General features: G+C 44.4%; 1 protein-coding gene across 4 annotated transcripts in view; it reads left to right on the top strand.

Moving 5' to 3' along the window:
• The window catches only part of TTC28 (tetratricopeptide repeat domain 28), a 430,868-nt gene that overhangs the window by 181,005 nt on the left and 224,830 nt on the right, over positions 1-25,033 (top strand). Inside the window, exon 2 of one of the 4 annotated variants that reach the window (XM_054006403.1) lies at positions 3,492-3,576. The exons of the other annotated variants lie outside the window; for them this stretch is intronic. The gene's annotated coding sequence lies outside the window, so the exon portion shown is untranslated. The remainder of the gene's footprint in view (positions 1-3,491; positions 3,577-25,033) is intronic. 4 annotated transcript variants of the gene reach the window in all.

The raw sequence follows: 25,033 nt of genomic DNA, 5'->3' as shown, positions 1-25,033 counted from the left end.
GTGTTCTGAATCTAGCCTTTACATCTGATGCACTGTATCCTGTTGACAAGGTTAAGGTTGATCACTTTATTGTTTTAGTTTGTATTGTGTTGCATTTGTTTGCCATTCTGTTTCTGGCATTGCTGATGTTTGAGACAATTCCATCTTTGTTTCAATGTCATGGTCTAGTGCTTGGCAGCTGGTGACAGCAGTATGCATGAAGCTTGTGAAATGCCTGAGAATTTGCGTGCGTTTGTGGGGAAGAACTAAAGCCAAAGCCTCTCCTTTTTGAGGATTATGATCACATCATTACTGGAGGGAGTTCAGAGAAGAGTAAAAAAAGTGATTAAGGGGCTGGAGGGATTGATTTATGAGGAAAGATCAAAAGAGCTAAATTGTGTCAGTTGGATAAGTGACAACTAAGGGAACATAAAAGTTCACAATTATTGGAAGTTTGTAAACAGTGAAAGGGGTGAGAGATTATTCAGGATTTGACAAGGACGGAATGGGATTACGTTAATGAGGGGGAAATGGGTCCTAAATAGCAGGAAAATCTTGATTCAGATGTGTTTTACTGTGGAATTTCCTCCTGGTTCAAGACCTGTCACTTGCAATATCACTTTTAAATTTATTTATTTTTTAAAAGTTCCAAATGTAAATATCAGTACAAATACCAAAATCCATAGAAAAATTACTCCTGTGGTTGAACATATTCAGTATCTTTGGCCTTTAGGGAAATTAGAGAGTGACTTTAAGTTTACAATTAAATATCAAATGTTTACATTGTATAGTTCTTAGTATAGGTAGAATTGACTGGACAAAACACTGGGCAATACAATGTGGGGACCCCCCCACCGTCCTCCGGATCAGCTTGTTTCTGTCTGTAATGTTCCATCATTCTGGCAGTTTCCCACTAACAGTGCTGCACTGGGGGAGTGTCTGACACTGTTTTTCAGGAGACCTGGATTTTTCATAGATTTGGACTCTTTCCTAGAAGATATTGAGCTAGAAACCCAGACATGGGGTTTTAGCTTTCTCCCTGTATGATTTGCAGGCCTTCTGAATAGTTTATGCTCATGTGTCCAGTCTGCAAGGCCCAGAACCAGGGTGGCTGCACTGCATTACGATGAGATCTGCAAGACATTTGTTCATTTTCATCTTCTTATGGTTATGTATGTATCTCCTGCCTCTGTTCTCATCCTGCTTTGTTTATAGGTCACCCAGATCTCTTTATTGAGCTTCTGGAATGCCCTTCACTTCCCCATGAGGGACTGATGCTCAGAACACAATACTGCTGCTTTTAGGTTCCAATCAGGCAACAAGATGATGTTTTTAAAGCTGCTCTCTGTTGCCAATTTTTGGTTCTGGCTTTTTGGGTTCCTTTGAAAGCCCAGTTCTTCTGGGCTGCTTTGTTAAAGACTTGCTAGCTACTGTGAATGATGGATGCAGCTCTGAGAGAGTAGGATATTCTCATGGCGTCCTGAGAAATATGCAGATGTATATTTTTTTAATGTATGTGCTAGATATATATCTTCCTCCTGCAGCTGTTAATAAAATAACAAATGAATTTTAAAAGTTCTTGGCTAATACTCTAATGAGGAGCCTTTGCATTACATTAAGGCTGAAATTCCACCCATTGTGACTGGGGAAGGCAGCTATTCTGGGCTCCTTTGGGCAGGTATAGTAATTTCCTATACTAATTAACTGAAATAGCAAGGCACAGCAGCTGGATGAGGATGGAGTTCCAGAACCAGTTCTGCATTTCTGGGCAGTTGGTTTAATGCAGACCTTGTATATTACTTTATAATATTTTTGGGAGTATAAACTATCCATACTACCCTCATTTTTCTCTCTAAATGGGACTCACAAAGTCCACAACTCAGAAGCAGCTGCCCAGGTTGAGGAGATTACAGCTGCTCTGGACAATTATCTTTCTATGTGCCCTGTAAAAGAGAATTAGAGCTGTAAGACATTTAATCAAACAGTGAACTAATTAAATGGATTATCAAACAGTGCAGTCACACACCCATATATACATACAGGTCTCCATATATAATATACATCCACAGTATTTTCGAGTTTAGGTACCTAATTTACACCTGAAGAAAATGTGCACCTAGATTAGGGAACCACAGATGTGAACAGAGATTAGATGCATAGTTACTCACGCTGTGTGTGCAGAGGCCTCTTAATCCATAAAACAATGGGCACACTTGTTTTTGCTGGCACAATTTAGACAACATATTTGAAACTTTAGCCCTTGCTATGCAAGTAACTTTGCCTAAATGGAATACTGCTTTATAATAATTTGTGCTCCTTTTAATTGAATTTATATACCAGCTTTTGCAAGTAATCATTGTGTCACATATGAGTATAATGTTGCAATGACATGAACTTAACGTGCTAATGGAGCTGGTGTCACTTAATTTGATGTGGGGATACATTTTTCTGCAAGCAATAAAATGAGACGGATTGAACATTCCTGGTAGTTCCAGCCCACATGGGGCACACTGGAACTTCTAGGTACTTCAGTTTGCTTAAGACTGCAATAATCACATGGGAATTTACTGCCTGTCAGGACTTGTTGCTGCTATCGGCTGGACATGCTTAAAATAAGTAGGAAGAAAAGTCATGTGTATGTGTCTGCTGGGAATTAGCAGAAGTAGAATATCAATATGGAAGGTCATCCTGAAACTTGGTTGGCACCAAATCCACTTTCAGCTGAGTAATATGAGAGAGAAATGCTTCATTGTTTGCATCTTCTATCCGTAGTACCACTTCTGTCTGTGGTGCTTCTGTCTACCTGATCATTGTCTTCCTCCCACACGCTGCTCTCAAACTCCATCAGAGTCAAGCTTCATTAGTGCCTCCCAGTTATGGAGAAAAAGAACATCTCAAAGAGAAGGTGCTACATTCAGGTTATAAGTCCTTGTCACAGTTACAGGACAAGCTGCTCATTAGATCTCTTTATGTCCTTTGGAATTACACCCCTTTGGTGACAGGTTTTATTATCTTCACCCATCTCTGGGTGGAACCATGTAGTTCTACCACTCCTAGGGCTCGTCTACATTACCTGCTGGATTGATGGGCAGCAATCGATGCAGCAGGGGTCGATTGATTGTGTGTAGTCTAGATGCAATAAATCGACTGCCGAGCACTCTCCCGTTGACTCCGGTACTCCACCACAGCGAGAGGCGCAGGTGGAGTCGACGGGGGAGCGTCAGCAGTCGACTCACCGCAGTGAAGACACTGCGGTGAGTAGATCTAAGTACATCGACTTCAACTACGTTATTCACGTAGCTGAAGTTGCGTAACTTAGATTGATCTCTGCCCCCGCTCTTCACTGTAGACCAGGCCATAGACTCAGTCTCTGGGCTGCAGCACCCCTGCTTACGTGAGACTATGATAGGTCCAGCTATGTTTGACACCTGTAAGCCCTTTTCCTTTGGTAGGCTGTGACCAGTGGCTAATTAAAGATACTTCAAAACCAAATATTATTTATTCAACCACAGGTACACAGCAAGCAGAGAAAAGGGATAAAACAACAAAAGGCCTGTACACCTTACCCAAAACTTGCAAGAAAAGAATAAAGTTTAGGTAAGTTTCACTCAGCCCAGACATCGCTACTCCTGCACTAGGAGAGAGACACAGCCCTTTCAGCATCACATCAATATCTGTCTGACAAAGATTCACCTCCAGTCCTTGCTGCGCACTCACCCCCTTCTCCCACTTCCTCTCTAGAATGGAGTCTTTAACAGTTTAGTGCCCTTTTGATCTTAGGTTCAAACCCGGGATACGTAAACCTGCTAGCCTGGCTGGAACCCAGCAGGTGGGTGTTTCCGAGTTAATAAATCCCCTATTGTTCCCTTAAGGCAGAGGTGGGCAAATTACGGCCCGCGGGCCACATCCGGGCAGGACCCTCCTGCCCGGCCCCTGAGCTCCTGGCCCAGGAGGCTAGCCCCCGGCCCCTCCCCTGCTGTTCCCCCTCCCCCATAGGCTCAGCTCACTGCGCCACCGGTGCAATGCTCTGGGCGGCGGGGCTGCAAGCTCTTGCCGGGCAGCGCAGGTGCAGAGCCGCAGCCTGACCCGGTGCTCTGTACTGCATGGTGGCGTGGCTGGCTCCAGCTGGGCAGCATGGCTGCCTGTCCTGGTGCTCTGGGTGGCACAGCTGTAGTGCTGCCTGCCACCGGTGCTCCAGGCAGCGCAGTAAGGGGGCAGGGAGCAAGGGGGGTTGGATAGAGGGCAGGGGAGTTCAGGGTGGCTGTCGGGGTGGGGAACAGGGGCGTTGAATGGGGGCAAGGCTCCGGGGGGGGGCAGTCAGGAAGGAGAGGGGGGTTGGATGGGGTGGGGGGGCAGTCAGGGGCAGGTGTTCCAGGGGCGATCGGGGACAGGGAGGGATGGATGGGGCAGAGGTTCCGGGGGGGCCATAAGGGGGCAAGAAGTGTGGGGGGGATCAGATGGGGTCAGGGGCCGGGCCACGCCTGGCTCTTTGGGGAGGCACAGCCTCCCCTAACCAGTCCTCCATACAATTTCGGAAACCCGATGGGGCCCTCAGGCCAAAAAGTTTGTCCGCACCTGTCTTAAGGAAACTTGGTATTCTCTCTGGTGGTACCTTATCTCTGTCATTGTTTCATTTCCTATTTGTTTCTTCCTAAAAGCTTCCTTTGATTTAACTGCTTGCAGTCAGGCAAGATATACATCTCAGTGTTTCTGCTTGGATTATTATGATATTCATGAAAATAAACCAGACAATCACCTCATCCTCCACATTCCCTTTTCTGTCAGAGCTGCAGCATGCTTTCCAGCTCCCAATTAGAGAATCCTGAGTGTCATTGTGGTTTATAAAACAAAAAAGCAGCCACTAAGAACTTGCCATTGTGCAGAACCCCTGAAAGGTGGGGCAGGTGTTACTGGCTAGGTTTGGACCATTACTCTGCTACCCACTGAAAAAGGCAGTTATGCAGCTCTTCCTCATTCTAGAAATTAGTGATGGAAAAGGCCTGTGAGGTCATCTAATATGTCCCTTGGGGCTAGTGCTGGATGGTGAGCACCAACTAACTTCACCAGAGTTAACTCAGAATTATATTTGGCTTTTTCAGCCAATTTTTTGTAATTACAAAAATTTGCCCAAATGGAGCCTCCCTTTACAGTGCATACATTTAAACATTTCTTGCTATAATTTCGCATAGAAGTAGAAAGATCATTAAGTAATGGAATATGGATGTCAGAGATTGCTGGGGCCAGAGGGCCCAGGATCACGTTTTTGGAGTTCTCTGACACACTCAAGTTTTCATCCAAGGAATCGATTTTAAAATGAAGAAGTGCTTTTCTGGGGACAGTCCTGCCATGCTTGGGATCTGGCCCCTGTACTGCACACTGTGAGGTTAGATACACTGGCGCTTCTGCACATCTGCTTTAGTAAGAACGTAAGAGCTGCTATATTGGGTCAACCCAATGGTCCATCTAGCCCAGTATCCTGTCTCTAACAGTGGCCAGTACCAGAGCTTCAAGGGGAGTGTACAGAACAGGGCAGTTGGAGTGATCCACCCCATCTTCCCTTCCTGCCTTCTGGCAGTCAGTGGTTTAACGTCACCCCAAGCATGGGGTTGCATCCTTGACCCTCTTGGCGAATAGCCACTGATTGGACCAATCCTCAGTGAACTTACCTGGTTCTTTTTTTTTAAACCCAGTTATATTTTTGACCTTCACAACCTTCCTTGGCAATGAGTTCCACGGGTTAATTGTGCGAAGTTTGAAAAAGTACTACTTCTTGTTTGTATTAAACCTATTACCTGTTAATTTCATTGAATGACCCCTCATTTTTGTATTGTAGGAAGAGGTAAATAATACCTCTTTATTCACTTGTTCTACACTATTCATGATTTTATAAACCTTTATCGTATCTGTCCTTAGTCGTTTCTTTTCTAAGCTGAACAACCCTAATCTTTTTTTAGTCTCTTCGTATGCAAGTTGTTCCCATACCCTTGATTATCTTTGTTGCCCTTCTCTGAATCTTCTCCAGTTCCACTCTATCCTTTCTGAGTCAGTGATGTAGCCTGAAATTCAGGGACATGGTGGCTGTGTTCATCATTAACAACTAATTCAAACCAGTCTGACTTGGGACAGTTTGGTGAATGTGGACATAACTAATAAAAGTAATTCCAGTCTTGTTAATAAGATAAATATTTGTTTCCCACTGTTTGGGGATTATAGACATCAAATTTAAAGGACAGGGGGTTTAGCAGAGGATTTTCAGCCTCTGTCATTAAATTCATGAGAAGTAATAAAGCAAACCCCATTTTTGTAGGCATCCAGGTGTCTTCACCCTGCGTCAGGATATTGCCCTTTGGCTGGGGAAGGAATTGTATGTCCTGGGTTGGCTTGTGTCTGAAATTGGAGATCTTTCTCTTATTTATTAATTTCAATTAAAATACAAAAAAGAACACGGGCTTTATTGCCCTGACGATAGCGGGTTACAATCATAAAATACTTCAACAGCAGCAAAATACAGTGAGAAAAATATCTGCTACAGCAGCACATACCCATCCCACTCCACCTCAAGGTCTGTATCATCTGTCCTCCCAAGAAATTCTCTCTATTAGTTATTATTTGTACAACACCATTAGTATGCTTGGCACTTTACAAATACAATGCTTTAAAGATTGATATGAGATACTAGTCAGAGGCTTGGCTCCTTTGTTTACTATACTACTGTGGCAGGTTTCAGAGTGGTAGCTGTGTTAGTCTGTATCAGCAAAAAGAACGAGAAGTACATGTGGCATCTTAGAGACTAACAAATTTATTTGGGCATAAGCTTTTGTAGTGATAATCAGGATGGCCCATTTCTAACAGTTGACAAGAAGGTGCATGCTAATTTTTCTCCTACTGTTACTCACACCTTCTTGTCAACTGTTAGAAATGGGCCATCCTGATTATCACTACAAAAGTTTTTTTTTCCCTCTCCTGTTGCTAATAGCCCACTTTAATTGATTAGTCTCGTTAGATTTGGTATGGCAGAACCCATTTTTTCATGTTCTCTGTGTGTATATATATATCTTCCTACTGTATTTGCCACTGCATGCATCTGATGAAGTGGGTTTTAGCCCACAAAAGCTTATGCCCAAATACATTTTTTAGTCTCTAAGGTGCCACAGGTACTCCTTGTTCTTTATACTACTGTGGTTCTCCCCATTCACTGTGGCACTCTGTCCAGCTCTGCTATGACCACACCTGGAATTTTGCATATGTTTCTGAGCAGCTCATTCCCAGTAAAACACTGACGTTTGAGGATGCTGTTTGAGTTTCTTTAAATGTTGGTGATCTGGGATCTTTGTCTGCTGGCAATTATTGGCAGCTCATTACTAACTTGATCTTAAAACAACTAAAAGACTCTTCTAAACGTGTTGAGGAGATGGGCTTATGTGAGGGGCTCATATCTCATCAATGCAGAAATAATTTAAAATTAACAACCTGGAGGGAGTTCAGAGAGGAGCAACAAAAATGACCTTGGGTTTGCAGGCACTGGGTTAAGAGGAGAGATTAAAAATGATAAATATGTTGTCCCCAGGAGACCACTCTAGGGAGGTTAGGGCAAGCTTGAACTTACAAACACATGAAGGGTGTAAACTACTAGGAGACAAATTAGTTAGTGTGATACATGGGAGTATAACAAGGTTTTTAAAGATGAAACCAGGAAAGGAAAATTTAGGGCAGAGGTAGAAGTCCCAGTTTGGGGGGGGATTTTAAAGCTAGGCTGCCTAAAGCCCAAGAAAAAATGTGTTAGAAAACAATTCTCCACTGGCTGCAGCAGATGGACTGGATGATCTATAGGTAATTTCCAGTTCTAACTTCGGTAAGGCTATTAGTAAATATAATACTGGTAAAGACAGAGGGGCTGTTTGGTTATTGGTAGGTTTAAATCAGCTTTGAAATGCCACAGTGATACTTGCAGTCTAAAAAGCTAAAATAAACAGGCTGTTTGGTTGTGTTAGATGGTGCGGTGTGTTTGGGTCAGGATGCCACTCGGACTCAGTGCTTCATTTGTAATGAAAGAGGTGCAGGGGCTGAAGCAATTTGTTTACTTTCATAACTGATGCAGCAAGCCCAGAGATGCCATGGCTATGAACTGCCAAGCCTAGAGGTGCCGGGACTCAACCTTTGCAAGCCCTGGCACAAATTAAGCACTGCTCAGACTGTTCTGGTTTCACAGCCGATCTCTCAATCTCTGATCTATTTCCATGTTTCAAGTATCCAATAGAAGAGACTTAGCAGCAACTACAGAACTGCATAAAGCCTGCAAATTTCAGTGTGGATTTATGTAGTCCTGTTTGTCTGTGATACTAACCTCAGGGCTGAGGGGAGTGCATGCTGAGTCACACTGACAGCAGAACTGACACCTGCTACTGAGAGGTCAGCTCCATGGAGTCAGATGGTTTTTTGCTTTTATGGAAATCAAGCTTGTCTGGTAATGCTCTCTCTCACCAGTCCCTGCTGCACAACCCCCTATGTGATCAGCTGGTTGCTCCTCAGACATTCTCTGAGAAGCATTGCAGCGATTGTTTTTTTTGGAAATAAAGCCCCTTGGTAGCTACAAACTGCTTGAAGCCACTTACCTCTCCTGGCACCAGGTGGACTAGAGAGTGTCTAATGGCCTGTTGTGATAATTGGGCCGACAAATTTACCCTAATTGTGAACTCAGTTATAAAAAGTATGTGAAAGTTCAGAAGAAGTTACAATAACCTATAATAACAAATGTTGATGGAAAGTAGATCAAGTTGGGTTCAGTAATGAATGTTATGAACAAGTTCAAAAGAACTAGACAGAGAAACTGGATTAGTCCAGAGAAAAAGGGCCTGTTGATACATGTCAAGGACTGTGTTGAAATCATGCTTGGTAAAAACAAGATGTGAAACTGGAAATTCATGTTGGCATGTCAGATATTCGGCCTAATTGGTGGACAAAATTATGAGGGAATGAGCTGTTCTGCCCATCATTCCCTTTTGTGGTCCTTAAAAGAGAGAGACTTCGTGGGGAAAAGATGGAAGAAGAGCTACTGGAAAAGGCTTAACTGTCGTGGCTGCAACCCTCGCTGTCTCCTTGGACTAGCAGACTTTTTTCATCCTAATCCTGAGGGATGCCCTCACCAGATCGAGCCAGAGGGAGGAACCCAGTTGACATCCCCACCCCTACCAGCTCCAATTGAATCCCAAACACCACCTGAGATGAATTGAGATTAGACTTCAGCAGCAGCAGCAACAACAATAGCAGTTCCATGTCATCTCAAATGCTTTTTCTCTTTTCCCGTTTGCTGTGAAGACCGTGCTGAATAGAATTTCCTTCTAGCACAGACTGTCTCCATGATGCTATATCCCTAGAAGGGAGATGGCGAAGGCAACGACCAGACAATAGCGCAGCTCAGCTCCAGCCATTGATCTAGCCATTGCACTGCTCCATTACTGAACATGATGCTCAGTGCTGAAGTCAAGATTTTGCCAACTGTGAAACAAGGTTTTTTTTCTTCTGAAACTCTCAAGCTAAAGGGAAAGGGAACAAGGGATGTTGTTAAAATGAAACCCTTACCTAATACTTTACATTTCAAATGCTTTTAGCTGGTTTTCTTTCTTTTCTGTATCTTTAATTAAAACTTTAGATTTTTAGGGGTGTGTTTGCCATGGAACTAAGCAGGCAGGGGCCCCTGTATACCAAACCTTGTTCAACACTGTTAATGTTGGACAGCAAGTGGTTTCTGTTAACACCTTTGGCCTATATTGTCCATCTAAATGAAGATCCAATGAAAGAAGTCCCAAGATTCTGCTTTCCCTGTAAGCAGTGGACTGCACTCAGCTGCATTTGGACAACACATGAAGGTGGTGGATATTTCCTCCACAAGTGGAAAATCAAAGCATCACCAAATGGTGGTGAGGTACAAAATCATGAGATTCATCACAGACTATTGCCCCATTCATGCTTAGAATGATGGTACAAGGGGTAACCAGCTAACTACCCCAGAAGCATTAAAATGGCTTTAGAATCTTAAAATTCAATTATAATCCAGCTCATTGCTTTTCAAATGCCATACGAAAGAAGTCCATCTAAATTAGTTTCCTAGCAGCAAGAACTCCAGAGAGGCCTTCTGTAATAGCTAAGACTCCCAGCCCCTCCACAGGGAGGCCCAACAGGGCCTAGTTCACCAGAGGGACTTCTGTGCCAGTAAAATTAATCAAGATGGGCCCCAAGGTCAATCCAGAAGCATTCCTCACCATCTTTGAGAGGGTAGTGCTGGCCTCTCAATAGCTTCCGGAGCATTGGACATTGATTTTAGCACCATACCTGATGGGACTGGCACAGCTGGCCTACCATAACCATAATCCAGAACAGACTAGAAACTTTTGGATGAACGCCGTCATTTTACATTACCTAGATATCAGAGTAGCGACACATCGGCAGCACTTGAAAGCTGAGACGTACCCCAGGAGGGCATTTCCTTAAAAGAGCATTGCTGGTGGTGGCGGCTTCACCCAAAGGAGCCCAAGTTGCAGAGTTGGTCCTGAGCAATTTGTATCCATACCATCAGTAATGGGCTGGGAGTGGGTGCTCCAGCATTGCCCTGAGTTGTTGTCAGATGCAGTGCAGCTGATGGAGAATTTTCAGTGCTTGCAGTGTGTACATGAAGACATGAAGCCGTATCCCAGTAGATGACTGGAACTGACAGTGGAGACTCACGCTGACTCAGTTACAGTAGTGCTAGCTACTGAATTAGCATGCCCTGTGATAATTAGCTGAGATTGGTCCTCCTTTCAGGAAATCCTAATGAATTGACCAGTGCTGCAGCTGAGGCATGTGACAGACCCCAGCCTGTGGGCCTGGGGGACTCTGAAGACAGCATGATGACAGAACACTTCACCACATCTTTGAACAGGTGATGTCTGTGAATGGGGAGGCAGCAAACCCTCAGCACAGTGCCTGAGACAGTATCCCCACATTGTGCTGGAGAAAGAGCATCTGTATTGCGTGGAGTACACAGTTCAGCCTAATAACTCAGATACTGGTAACCTATGAGTACCGCCAACCATAATGCAGTTGGTTCATGATGTTCCCTGCACTGGGGCAGCTAGGGTGGGAGAAGACTCTGGAGAGGCACTGACAAGGTAAAGGAGCATTGCTCTTCCTGCCCTGAGTATCCGTACTCGGCACCTAAGAATAGCCTGAAGGCCCTGTTGGTCCAAATGCCATTAGTGGAAACACCATTTGAAAGAACAGGGCTATAGTTACCAATCCCTGCTTCTGTAGAACCTTCTTAGTAAGCCTGCTTGCCTCAGATCATCTCTTTATATTATCTACCTGACAGAATGGTTGTGTCAGGCATTTAGTGTAACCAGGAAATAATCTCCTGTACCTTCCTTTCCTCTACACAAAGAAAGTGAACTGGGTCGAATCCAGCCATATGTCTAGACCTAAAACGCTCCTGCATGTGCAGCCAGCAAGCCTGCGCTGGGAGAGATTGCAGGGACATCCAAACCAACGCATAGTTCCAAGTGAGGCAGGAATTAAGATCTGATTTCTGCCTAAATTTTCTGGTATTCTGGGTGTGAAAGGGCAGCAATGGATTGGCTGCTAGAAAGTGTTGTGGAAATTTGGCAACACCACCACCACCATCTGTGATTCTTGACTTTTAGTCAAAGTAGAAGTCTTACTAGCTATCTCCAAGTCTCACACAGTGATTGAAGCCCACATTTAGTCTTGGGTAACAGATGGCTCAGCAGCAAATAAGAGCTATATCACATGATTACAAACAACTCTACTCTGATACTGTTTTCCTGATGCCAGGTTTTCTGGGAGTTGCCTTTGAGCTCACCCTCTGTCTGCCTTTGACTAAGGGTTGAAAGATTTATGTGGTGCTGAGGGTGTGTGCTGTCATGCACATTAGGAGTGTGTGTATATATCTATATTGATATTACAGCACTAGTCCTTCCATGAGTTTGTACAGACCTTTTTCTTCCTCCCCTCTTATTCCCTCATTGTCTGACAATGAAGTTGGTAAGGGTTATCTTCATTTCCTGATCTCTCACATTCTCCTGGCATATTTAGTTCCTAGCTTTCCAGATCTTCATCCCCATCTGCACTGACCCAGTTATCCAGTGGTTTTCACAGAATGAGTGACAGCTACACTTATTTCTACTCAGTTATTCACACGCAGAAATCTACATTAAAATTGCATTACAAGTCCAGCATGACCCACCAGGAGCTCAGGAATTCTGATGGGAAATGAGCCGGACTTCACTGATGGCAAATAAAACAAACAAACACAAAAACCCCCAACTTCCCTACTCCAAAGGCCTGTCTGAAGGTGGAGTCTGTGCCACTCCAGCTGTTAGCCTTATACCTATATGTATATACGTGTATATGGTATGCAGGGAGGGTTTAGGGAATAGGCACGTGTGTGTGTGTGTGTGTAGAGAGAAGAGGCTTTGTGTGCACTGTAGGAAGGGTCTGTGTACTCTAAATCAAAAGGGGGGCATTTTTCTTTCCAATGGAGTATTTCAGAGCAGGGGCCTAGGGCTTGTCTACACGTGAAACACTACAGAGGCACAGCTGTGCCACTGTAGCATTTAAGTGTAGACACTCACAACAGGAACGTGAGGGGTTCTCCCTGAGAGGCAGTAGCTAGGTTGATGGAAGAATTCTTGCATTGACCTAGCATTTTCTACACCGGTGTGTAGGTCAGCTTAACTACATTGCTTAGCGGTTGGGATTTCCATGCCCCTGAGCAATGTAGCTAGATCAATTTAACTTTTAAGTGTGGACCCAGCCTCATTGGAATTGTGGTGCTTTGACTCCGGGAGTCCTCCAGGAATGTTAGTGTAAAAGGGCAAAGGAGAGGGTATTAGAATTTCACCTTCCCTCCAAACCTTGCTGAACTGGGTTTTTTAAAGGGGAGCTAGTTAGGAAGGAAGAAACGCTCCGAGGTTCTGTAGGTTTCATCACCTCCTTAGCTGGGGAGTTACAAAGAGAGAGGTTACATTGTAGGTCAATGTGTGTCTGTAATTAGTGAAAGTCTGTCTGCTGCTAGAGGAGTCTTGCATACACCCATCATAAAGCAGATAATCCTGGTTCTTCTCGGGGACTGTATGGCCATTGGCTCTGTTTCTACTGCATGAGTGAAAAGTCTCCAGCTTGTTTATGAAAACACAAAATTAAACACACGGATAATTGTTTGATGCGTCACTTCGCCATCTCCCCAAAGCAAGGATTTTTCTATATAGATTCTGCCCAGTGACTGAATTTCTATCTAGTGATGTTAATGTAGAAGAGGAATAAACGTTGAGTAACTAAGCAGGCAGTATTCTTACAGTTAACAGCTCTGCTGAGGTAGTGGTTTTTTCAGTATTTCCTCTAGGAAGTTTGCAAAGGAAGGTTTTAGATGCAAACGGCAAAACCCGAGCACTAAGGCTCAAGTAGGATCCTTTACCTTAAAATCATCCTATTCTTCTAGACTGGAGTCAGGCTTCAGAGGGCCCCAGTATTCCTTGACCTGTCTGTGTATTTTTGACCTTCCTGTGTGCTACTTTTTTGTGTGTGAAGAACTGCATGTTGTCATAGGCCACACTTTGTAGATTAGCTGTATGTGTTCATGTCTGTTTGCAGTGGCATAATTGGCCCATAGAATCTGAATGCTTATTTTTGGCATCAGTATTATAAAGGAATGTCTTTTGCACACACCTTATATCAAATGAAAAATCAAATTCTTTTTTGGAGTCCAACAGGCAAAACTAGTTAGAACATTTAAAAGTTAGTGATTCTTTTTAATCTGTGTGTGTCTGCATTCACTCCCCACAAAACCAGTTAGAACATTTAAAAGTTAGTGATTCTTTTTAATCTGAGTGTGTCTGCATTCACTCCCCACAAAACCTGAAACCCACCAAACTGACATTTGAAGGACAAATACAATGGATTGGTGCAAATATGTGTTTTGCAAGCAAATCCTTGCCCACTCACTCTATTGTGGCCCAAGTGACTGCCTTGCACAATATGTTAAATAGTTACTTTAAAACCAAGCCAAGATTTTAAAATACCTGGTGATTCTTTATTTTACAAGATATTTGCTACTGGCTTATAATCTCTTAAGGTTGATGTCTGCTGCGAGGTGAAGAGGTTCAGGGTGTAGGAAAGTGCTCTGTCTTTCATGGCACTGGGATGCTGGTAGTGGCACTAATATCTGAGTGCATGGGAGTTTAGTACAATGAGCTTCTGCTATCTGAATCCTTGAATTGAAATCCCCAGCTGGGGATTCAAATTTACAATGAGTGTATGGCAGATGTCACTTCCACCAGCACATGGGCTTTTCATCTTATTGATGAGAAGAAGAATGTTTAAGCTGTTTCTCCCACATGAGCCAAAGCAAGTATTAGAGTAGCTGCCGTGTTAGTCTGTATCAGCAAAAAGAACAGGAGGACTTGTGGCACCTTAGAGACTAACAAATTTATGTGAGCATAAGCTTTCGTGGGCTACAGCCCACTTCATTGGATGCATAGAATGGAACATATAGTAAGGATATATATACATACATACAGAGAACATGAAAAGATGGGAGTTGCCCTACCAGCTCTAAGAGGCTAATTAATTAAGATGAGCAATTTATCAGCAGGAGAAAAAAACTTTTGTAGTGATAATCAAGATGGCCAATTTCAGACAGTTTGACAAGAAGGTGTGAGGATACTTAATATGGGGAAATGGTGCCAGTGTGGTTGCCCAATGCACTCTGATTGGCCTCCAGAAGTTTTTGGCAGTATCCCACAATGCCTGTTCTAGCCGCTTTGGTCATCAGTTCGAACTCTACTGCCCTGGCCTCAGGTGACCAACTGTCAGACCCGCACTTTATATTCCCCGGGAATTTAAAAAATCCCCTTCCTGTTTGCTCAGCCCGGCGTGGCGTGGAGTGCTATCAGCGAATCTTTCCAGGTGAACATGCCTCTACGCGCCAAGCGAGCCCCAATATGGAGCAATGGCAAGTTGTTGGACCTCATCAGTGTTTGGGGGGAGGAAGCTGTCCAGTCCCAGCTGCGCTCCAGCCATAGGAATTATGACACCTTTGGGCAGATATCAAGGGCCATGATGGAAAGGGACCATGACCGGGATGCACTGCAGTGCAGGATTAAAGTGAAGGAGCTGCAGAATGCCTACCACAAAGCCCGCAAGGCACACGGCCGCTCGGGTGCTCCCCCCGCGACCTGCCATTTCTACAAAGAGCTGGACGCGATACTTGGGGTGACCCCACCTCCACTCCTAGCACCACCATGGACACTTCAGAGCGGGGGGAGGAGGAGGAAAGCGGGAGTGAGGGTGCTGGGGCGGGGGGAGACACCCTGTAATCCCTGGAGGCATGCAGCCAGGAGCTCTTCTCGAGCCAGGAGGAAGGTAGCCAGTCGCAGTGGCCGGTACTTGGTGGAGGAAAAACAGAAGAGCAGGTTCCTGGTAAGCAGCTTATTTTTTTGGGGAAGGAAATTTTTTGGTGCGGGCTCTTTGGGAGTGGAGGGTTAGGGCTGCATGCATGCCTAGATGCGGAATAGTGCATTGATGTGGTCTATCACATCGCGGTAATCGGCCTCAGTGATCTCTTCGAAAGTCTCATCCAGAATGTGGGCAATGCGCTTGCGCAGGTTTCTTGGGAGAGCCACTGTGGTCCTTGTCCCAGTCAGGCTAACGTGTCCGTGCCACTGTGCTGCAAGGGGCAGGGGGACCATTGCTGCACACAGGCAAGCTGCATATGGGCCAGGGCGGAAGCCACATTGCATTAGAAGAGCCTCCTTTGCTTCCCAAGTCACCCTCAGCGGCGAGATATCTTCCAGGATGAACTCCTGTGGAAAATGCTGGGACAGTGTTCAGTGTAGGTGCCCCCTGCAGCTGTTGACTCTCCCCAAGGCACAGAAACCCAGAGGACAGTACAGCCCTGAAACAATCAGTCCCCCTTACTCACCATTTTGGGGCTCCCGTGGGTTATGTGCGCTCTCTTTGGATCGGGAAAAGTATGCTATTGTGTAGACTGTGTGCGCCCTTCCTAAGTGCGGAGGAATCATTACTCTGTCTGGTATAAACAATGCTGCCTCTGTTAAGTGTTGCATTTTGCCTTTACAGATTCAACTTTGAGATCTCAGCCGTCCATGCTATTACCGGCTGAGAGACTGCAAAAACTCCGGAAAAGATTGCGAAAAAGCAAAGAAGACATGCTGCAAGAAGTGATGCATCAATCTCTTAAAGAGAATCAAAAAGCGCAGGAGTGGAGGAAGAGCGAAAACAGGATCCACCAGGAAAACGCAGTGCACCGGCGGCGGAGCACCGGCAGCAAAGCACGGATCGGCTGATAAGCATCATGGAGCGCCAAGCGGACTCTATCCAGGCACCCGTAGCCATGCAGGCAGAGCGCTACCGCGCCCGCCCCCCTCCCCCTGCAGCCCTTGTCCCAAAACTCTTTCCCTTGTGCCCCCATGTCACCTCCAACCCACTTTCCCCAACAGCCGGGTTCTTACCGCCACCAGCTGCCTCCAACACCTGTATCTTCACCACCCAGCCCTGAAAACTACGACCCTTACCCACTGCACTCAACCCCCATCACCATGCAGTATAGCCATCCATGCAGCACTCATTGCACAGCACTCCAGACAGGACGTTTGCAAATCTGTGATTGTACCATTCCCCACCCCACCCCCTTGCCCTTTCTGATTCCCAAACAGTTGTGTTTTTTTTCAATAAATGGATTTTTGGCTTTGAAAAGTCTTTATTATTGCATAAAGTAAAAGATACTTTAGCCCAGGAAAGAAACAGGCACTCCAAATCAGCTTAGCAAACACAGATTCCTACTAACATTGGACCCACTGCACTTCACTCCCGTGCAGCCTCCAGGTGTTGAACCTTGGCGGTCCATGCCTGACTGAATCTTTCACCCTTCCCTTCACAAATATTATGGAGGGTACAGCACATGGATATAACCGCGGGGATGCTGTCTTCGGCCAAGTCCAGCTTCCCATACAGAGATCGCCAGCGGCCCTTTAAACAGCCAAAAGCACACTCCACAGTCATTCGGCACCGGCTCAGCCTGTAGTTGAACCGTTCCTTGCTGCTGTCAAGGCTCCCTGTGTAGGGTTTCATGAGCCATGGCATTAACGGATAAGTAGGATCTCCAAGGATCACAATTGGCATTTTGATTTCCCCTACTGTGACCCTGCACTCTGGGGAAAAAAGTCCCGGCCTGCAGCTTCCTGAACAGGCCAGTGTTTCGAAAGATGCGTGTGTCATGCACCTTTCCGGGCCAGCCTTTCGTTAATGTCAATGAAACGCCCACTGTGATCCACAAGTGCCTGGAGAACCATAGCGAAATATCCCTTCTGATTAACATACTCGGAGGCTAGGTGGGCTGGTTCCAGAATTGGAATATGTGTCCCATCTATCGCCCCTCCGCAGTTAGGAAAACCCATTTGTGCAAAGCCAGCCACAATGTCACGCACGTTACCCAGAGTCACGGTTCTTCTGAGCAGGATGCGATCAATGGCCCTGCAAACTTGCATCAACACGATTCCAGTGGTCGACTTTCCCACTCCAAACTGGTTAGCGACCGATCGGTAGCTGTCTGGAGTTGCCAGCTTCCAGATTGCAATAGCCACCCGCTTCTCCACCGTCAGGGCAGCTCTCAATCTCGTGTCCTTGCGCCGCAGGGTGGGAGCAAGCTCCTCACACAGTCCCATGAAAGTGGCTTTTCTCATCCGAAAGTTCTGCAGCCACTGCTCATCATCCCAGACTTGCATGACAATGTGATCCCACCACCCAGTGCTTGTTTCCCGAGCCCAAAAGCGGCGTTCCATGGTGGTGAGCATGTCAGTGAATGCCACGAGCAATTTCGTGTCATACGCATTACGCGACTTGATATCATCGTCGGACTCCTCAATATCATCGTTGGACTCCTCACTGTCACTTTGGATCTTAAGGAATAGCTCGACTGCCAAACGTGACGTGCTGGCGAGACTCGTCAGCATTCTCCTCAGCATTTTGGGCTCCATTTCCCGCAGGCCGAAACGGAGCACAGAAACCGTTGAAAGATGGCGCCAAATGTGGATGGAAACACAGGGATTGCTGGGATGTGAAGCGATGCATCACGGGGCGTTGGGACAGGACCTAGAATGCCCCCCCCCGCCCCCTTCCCACAACCCACGGTGCCAGAATGGGAAGAGGTGCTCTGTGGGATAGCTGCCCATAATGCACCGCTCCCAGTGCCGCTGCAAATGTGGCCACGAGAGTGTGCTGGTGGCTGTCAGTGTGGACAGACTGCAGCGCTTTCCCTACTTAGCTGTATGAAGACAGGTTTAACTCTCAGCGCTGTACAGCTGCAAGTGTAGCCATACCCTGAGTGACCAGAGAGGTTGAAGTGTTCTCCTACTACATTTTGCCAGTCGATTTCATGGCTATTTGCTGACAGGAAAGGAATATTGACTGTTTCCTTGCTCTCGGTTCTTGAGTCAGACACCACAGTGGTGTCAGGCGGCTAGGAGGAGCAATTGCAAAGGAAAGTTCTGCTTACTGGCAGTAGCCCTGGGATGAAGCATGCTCAGTACAAATGGAATCTTTGGAGAATTTAGTGGCCAAACTCTAACAGGTCTCTAATCAGCAGGTGAGAAATGAGATTTTCAGAAGTTCATAGGTTGGCCAAATTTGGACAGATTTTCACATGGATGGTCAGAGTATATTTTTGACACGGAGCTGAACTCCTAGACAAATTTGAAGCTGCTGCTCCAAAACATGGCGGCACCAGTTCCAATCAATGGGCAAAACGTGTTCCCTAGCCTTGTTTTGAGAAACAGCTACATCATTTTAGCTAAAATTTTCTAAAAATTGCCAGCCTAAGGCCAACATCCAGCATAGAAAATTTCAGCCCAAATGATTAAAGTTTGGCAGAGTTATAGTTCAACTACCTGAAGGGGGGTTCCAAAGAGGATGGAGCTCGGCTGTTCTCAGTGGTGGCAGATGACAGAACAAGGAGCAATGGTCTCAAGTTGCAGTGGGGGAGGTCCAGGTTGGATATTAGGAAAAACTATTTCACTAGGAGGGTGGTGAAACACTGGAATGCGTTACCTAGGGAGGTGGTGGAGTCTCCTTCCTTGGAGGTTTTTAAGGCCCGGCTTGACAAAGCCCTGGCTGGGATGATTTAGTTGGGAATTGGTCCTGCTTTGAGCAGGGGGTTGGACTAGATGACCTCTTGAGGTCCCTTCCAACCCTGATATTCTATGATTCTATGATTCTATGATAAGCAACAAAAATCAGCCTCTTATAATGAAACGTGTCAGACAACCTGAACTATAGACTGTGCTACCTGCTCTACCTGTGTTATTGTTATGATCTTGCAACCATGGGAGAAATTATTTTTAGAGAGTATCTAATATCGCTGGCACCCAGAAGTTTCTCTCTGATGCCCTGGCATATGAGCAAGGAGCTCGGCCTCCTGGGCTATTCTTTACTTGTCATCTCCCAACAAGGGTGGCTTTTGTACTGATGACTTTGTGAGGTGGACACCTGCCCACAAGGAACTGGGCTGATAACTACCAACTCTGTGTGTGCAGGTCCCGAGCATCCATTTAGATAGTAGTGACTGAAAAGCACTACCAAACTGGACTGAATTGTAACCATTAGGGCTGGAAGGCTGTGTAATGCTGAGCCATCCCATCTCTTGTGAGTTAAATGAAATGTTCCCCTTCACTTGGGTTTTCTGTGGTCTGTAATGAGAGGAGAATCACTGGGATCCTTCAAGATATGAAACTCATATCAAGGAGGCTGTAAGATGGGAAACAATATAGCTAAAATTATAATCCCATGACTCCATTCTGTGAAGACTGTGATTTTGACAGCAAATATTTCTGCAAGTGGATTGCACTACTATTTTTTCATACTGTATAAATAGCATTCATTTAAATTTACATCAAATGGAGCTGCCATTACTTACCAGTTTAATAGAAGTTATGGTAATTGCTTTTGTAGTTTCCATTTATAGATCAAGCTTCTATGACTAAATTTAATTACTGACAGCTGAATCCAATAAAAGTAATAAGTTCAAGATAACCTCTATACAGCTGCATTGGAGGAAGCATGTTCCCAGAAATGGGCATTTCCTAATAGCTTTATTTTTCAATTCAATAAAATAATTTAGGCTTTGCATATTTAATGTGAGGTTGAGAGAGAAATCTGGCTCCCAAGACCTCTCTCACCTAGGGACAGGCTCCTCCTTGCCTCCGGTTAACGGACTAATACTCTGAAGCATGTCGGGAGAAGTGCTATACATCAACCTTACACTACTTTACAAAGATGTCTTGATATTATTCCTTAATACAGATAGGCTCAGCCAAAGCACAGAGGGGTTAAATGACTTAACCATGGTAACACAGAAATTGAAGGGCCCAATTGTCTTGTACACCTTGCGAGATCCAACACTCTCACATGGAGTAGGCAAATCAGCTGACTTTTCTCATGATTAATTCATGCTCAACCATAAATCCCTGATCCCCACTGTCTACTTAACACAACAGAGACCCATTCGCACAGAGGGACTTCTCCAGTTTCTGAGGAATGATTCCCCTCTGCCTCTATTAGAGGGAGTTCTTTTGAAATGGAGTTATCCGTCCATTGTTCCTTAAGCTCTCTGACTTTGTTGTTGAGGGAGTGTTAGATCAGACTGTTCCAATGTGGGGTCACTCAGCTACATCCCTGAATGGCAGGCCTGTAACTGTTAGCCTCTCGCTTTTCCAGCTGTTTGCTATTTCTGATCTTGGAGAGCTGCACTTAATCTCCAAGAGCCTGAAGCTTTAGCAAAATGTAAAATATGGGCAGTAGTGGCCAAAGAGCAAACAAAATATGAAAATGTATGAGAATGGGGTAGAAAATAATAATGAAAATAATATTATGCCATTATATAAATCAGTAGCATGCCCTTTGTGATGGGTTGGGACTGCCACCTGATGTGCTGAGATTATCTCTGAGCCTGTTTTCCCTGACAGCTTGGGACTTCAGTACCCTGTCTTGTTGAGCCAGACACACTAGCCTGGTACAAACACAGACCCAGGTCTGAACCACGTCCCCCACAAGTGCAGGCTTAACAGAAAACAGCTTAAGAAATGCTCCTGTCTCTAGCACCCAGACACCCAGTTCCCAATGGGATCCAAACCCCAAATAAATCTGTTTTACTCTGTATAAAGCTTATACAGGGTAAACTTCTAAATTGTCTGCCCTCTATAATGCTGATAGAGAGATATGCACAGCTGTTTGCTCCCCCAGGAATTAATTACTTATTCTGGGTCAATTAATAAGCAAAAAGTGATTTTATTAAGTATAAAAAGTAGGATTTAAGTGGTTCCAAGTAATAGACAGAACAAAGTAAATTACCAAGCAAAATAAAAGAAAAACACGCAAGTCTAAATCTAATACACTAAGAAACTGATTACAGATGAAACTTCACCCTTAGAGATGTTCCAAAAAGCTTCTTTCACAGACTAGACTTCTTTCTAGTCTTGGCCCAGTCCCTTCCCTGGTACAGTCCTTGTCCCAGCTCAGGTGGTAGTTAGGGGATTTCTCATGACTGCAGCCCCCTTTGCTCTGTTCCACCCCCTTCTATATCTTTTGCACAAGGTGGGAATCCTTTGTCCCTCTCTGGGTTCCCACCCCTCCTTCTAAATGGAAAAGCACCAGGTTAAAGATGGATTCCAGTTCAGGTGACATGATCACATGTCACTGTAAGACTTCATTACCCACTTGCCAGCACACAGGTATACAGGAAGACTTGCAAGTAAACAGAGCCATTTACAACCAATTTTCCTGGTTAATGGGAGCCATCAAGATTTCAAGCCACCATTAATGGCCCATACTCTGCATAATTACAATAGGACCTCAGAGTTATATTTCATATTTCTAGTTTCAGATACAAGAATGATACATTTATACAAATTGGATGACCACACTCAGTAGATTATAAGCTTTGTAATGATACCTTACAAGAGACCTTTTGCATGAAGCATATTCCAGTTACATTATATTCACACTCATTAGCATATTTTCATAAAATCGTATAGAGTGCAACGTCACACCCTTATCTGGAATAGTTTGTACATACAGATCTCCTTGTCTAATCACCCTATCCTAACTAGATGCAGATTTAGAGAGGGTGATCAGAATGAATAGAGACCTTGAAAGATTGCCACATAAAGAGACTGAAAAAGTTAGGGCTGTTTAATTTAGAGTGGAGACAGTCTAGAGGTGGTTTGATAAAGGTCTACAAAATAACAAATAGTGTAGTGCGTCAGGTACTCCAGTTTATCCTCTCATAATGTAAGAATGAAAAGAAGCTTCTTACACAGTGCATAGTTAACCCGTGGAATTCACTGCCATGCAATAATACAGAGGCTAAGAATATAGTAGGAGTCAGAAAAGGATTAGATGTAAATTATACATTACAGGCATAAGCGCATCTTCATCTGGTACTAGCTACTGCCAGAAACAGGATACTGGGCGGCATTGACCCCTGGCTCCTCAGGTGTGGCAATTATTATGTTGGTGTGGATTCTGTTCATATACACTGACCAAATACTGAGTCGTCATAAATTCTTCCATCTGTGCAATAAACTGGAGAATTCCCTACCCTGACTAAACTGCTACTTGTCTACTTCCATTGGGCTCCTTTAACTCCATTCAGGGTCTAATTCAGGCTACGTCTACACTATGAGCTAGGGGTGTGATTCCTAGCTCCCATAGATACACTCGTGCTAGTTCTCATCTGAACTAGCTTGCTAAAAATAGTAGCGGGGATGATGTTTGATGTGTAATTCATCTTTAATCATCTGACAGATTTAGCTACATTTAATATAATTTGTCTGTATGTTGGAGCTAAAGCATTCTGAGTACAGCCAGTTGTGAGAAAGAAAGGGAACTTAACTAGAGTGCAGGATCGTTGATCCTCAGTCACTAGAGCAGACCGAAACGGCTCATCTGCAAAGCAAATGTATCCTACAAATGAACAGAAATGACTGCTACCACATGGAATTCACTGCAGGATTTTATTCAACACCTTGGTGGTGGTGAATTCTGTGCTGTCCTCATCATTTCTGCTTCATACTGTTTCATATTCATTAGAATGTTTCTGACCAGGGCTACTCTGAAAGAATATATTATTTTAAAATAGTATCAATGAATATTTCATATCTTATATTAAAGTGAATTATTTAAGGTAAAGTTCTTAAACTCTGACTTGGTGATTACAGGGAGAGAATGCTCTGGTAAAATTGTTCAGGTTTTATGATTTCATTTTGAGTTTTCTCCTGTATACAGGTTAATGGGATAAGATCAAATCAATCTTAGAAATTCTGTCTATTTAATTATAAATCTTTTAAATTTTAAACTGAGCAAGAATTTACAATGTTTCACTCAGTCCACTGGCCCTAGCCATCTGTGCTGGTAGATGCTCGGTGATAGTTCAAGGTAATGAGCCAGTGACTGGAAGCATGGACCTAGGGCTTTGGCAGAATATTGCCTACTCAGTGTCAGAGGATGGGACTCCAGGAGAGATACCCCTATTTATAGACTCCAGGTACTTTGGGATGATGATACAAAAAAGAGAGTGGGGAAAATTTTTACTGCACAATTTTTAATGTGCAGATATGTCTTCCCTTTCTCCTTGAGCCTACTCATCATTAATTGGCTGATTTCTTTTGGCTGTCCTAGTAGAGTGGGTTGTGAGGAGGGATGTGGAGAAGAAGAATGTGTTGCGGGAGAGTGTCCAGTACATAAGAAACAGCACGGAAGAAAGCACAGAGATGTGTTTGTGGGAGAAGTGGACAGCCAGTTGGTTGAGGCTAGCAGGAGTTGGGATGGAGATAACATAAGAGATAAAGTGGCTATTTAGGGGCGGGCAGAGCTATGGAGGGTCTCGAATGTGAGAACAGAAACTTGAGCTTGATGCTGTGGAAGAGAGCGAGCCAGAGAAGGGTGAGTTGATTTGGCCAGTGTGATGTGCAGGGAAGGTGCTCTTAGCAGCTGCATTTTGAATAGAGCGCAGGGGGGTTGAATATATAAAAGTAAAAGCGCCTTGTGAGGAGGGTGGCATTGCAGTTGTCAAGACAGGAGAAAAGAGGTGTCAGGTGTTGAGATTTAACTCCCTTGGGATGTGGTGTAGTTGAGTCATTAGTGCAGGGGTCTAAGACTTGGGAAGTCTGGACTTTAATACCATCTCTGAAACAGACTCACTTTGCATCCTTGGTAAAGTAATTTCCTCCCTTGTCTCAGTATGGTCAAAGTCATGATACTGAGAGGGATAATTGGGCATATGGGAAAAGTATTTGCCTCACTCTAAACCAAGTATGGTGCGCTCGGATATCGTCCCAGTGGCTGCCATACAAATGCCTGTAAAAATTATATTTTGCTTGGTGGAAAGAAACTTAATTTCCCCAATACTAATTGCTCCCTACTGTTACTCATACCTTCTTGTCAACTGTCTGTAATGAGCCACTCTCTTACCACTTCAAAAGTTATTTTTCCTCTCTTGGTATCCTGCTGTTAATTAATTTATCTTGTTAGACTGACCTAACACTTGGTAAAGCAACCCCCATCCTTTCATGTATTTATACCTGCTCCTGTATTTTTTACTTCATACATCTGATGAAGTGGGCTCTAGCCCACGAAAGCTTATGCGCAAATAAATGTGTTAGTCTCTAAGGTGCCACAAGGACTCCTCATTTTTTTTTTTTATAGTCTCTCAAACTCCTTTTCTACTACTTCTCCTTAAGAAATGCAGGTGGGGAAGAGCTGTGCATGGAATGCACATCTCTTTCAGAATTTACACCCCATAGGTAATGGAGGCTCACCTTGGTAAGAGGGGAAGTCACAGCTGGAACATTTGTGCTGCAGATCAGTCTCTGAGAGGAGAGAAAAACTAACAAGTGGGAGAGACGCATGCCAGAGTTGAGATGCACCAGTAATTGGTGTGTTTGAAATCTCTGTAATTATGTACTCTGCTGCTGAGGGAAAACATTCTGTT

This window comes from Malaclemys terrapin, chromosome 16, assembly GCF_027887155.1.
Source record: "Malaclemys terrapin pileata isolate rMalTer1 chromosome 16, rMalTer1.hap1, whole genome shotgun sequence".
Taxonomy (NCBI): Eukaryota; Metazoa; Chordata; order Testudines; family Emydidae; genus Malaclemys; species Malaclemys terrapin.
This window is presented reverse-complemented; position numbering and strand designations above follow the sequence as displayed.